The sequence below is a fragment of the Neopelma chrysocephalum genome, unplaced genomic scaffold, assembly GCF_003984885.1.
Source record: "Neopelma chrysocephalum unplaced genomic scaffold, ASM398488v2 Primary Assembly neopelma1_82828, whole genome shotgun sequence".
NCBI lineage: Eukaryota > Metazoa > Chordata > Aves > Passeriformes > Pipridae > Neopelma > Neopelma chrysocephalum.
Genome location: NW_020913537.1, coordinates 1 through 741, shown reverse-complemented (window position 1 = coordinate 741; position 741 = coordinate 1). Strand labels below are relative to the sequence as shown.

The following is a 741-nucleotide window of genomic DNA, read 5'->3' as shown; positions in this document are numbered from 1 at the left end:
CCCAAAAACGTCACTTGTGGGGCAGAAAATGGAGTTTAAGACCCCTACAAAGTCACTTATGGGGCAGAAAACGGACTCAAAAAGCCCCAAAAAGTCACTTATGGGGCAGAAAATGGACTCAGAAAGCCCCAAAATGTCACTTGTGGGGCAGGAAACGGAGTTTGAGACCCCCAAAAAACCACTTGTGGGGCAGCAAACGGAGCCCGAGAGGCCCCTAAAAAGGCACTTGTGGGGCAGAAAATGGACTCAGAAACCCCAACAATGTCACTTGTGGGGCAGAAGATGAGATCTGAGACCCCAAAAACGTCACTTGTGGGGCAGAAAATGGAGTTTAAGATCCCTACAAAGTCACTTATGGGGCAGAAAATGGACTCAGAAAGCCCCAAAATGTCACTTGTGGGGCAGCAAACGGAGCCTGAGAGGCCCCTAAAAAGGCACTTGTGGGGCAGAAGATGAAATTTCAGGCCCCTAAAAAGTCACTTGTGGGGCAGAAAATGGAGCCTGAGAGGCCCCTAAAAAGTCACTTGTGGGGCAGAAGATGAAATTTGAGACCCCAAAAAATGTCACTTGTTGGGCTGAAAATGGACTTTGAGGCCCCCGAGAAATGTCAGTTATGGGGCAGAAAATGGACTCAAAACACCCCCAAAATGTCACTTGTGGGGCAGAGAAATGGACTCTGAGGCCCCAAAAAATCCACTTGTGGGGCAGAAACTGGGCTTTAAACCCACCAAAGGACCCCGA

General features: G+C 49.1%; 1 long non-coding RNA gene across 1 annotated transcript; it reads left to right on the top strand.

Annotated features, from left to right (window-relative positions):
- The first annotated feature begins 6 nt into the window (after window positions 1-6).
- LOC113979542 lies at window positions 7-496 on the top strand. The gene is made up of 2 exons (XR_003537901.1): window positions 7-159; window positions 203-496. It is a non-coding gene; the product is annotated as an uncharacterized LOC113979542 (long non-coding RNA).
- The last annotated feature ends 245 nt before the right edge of the window (window positions 497-741 follow it).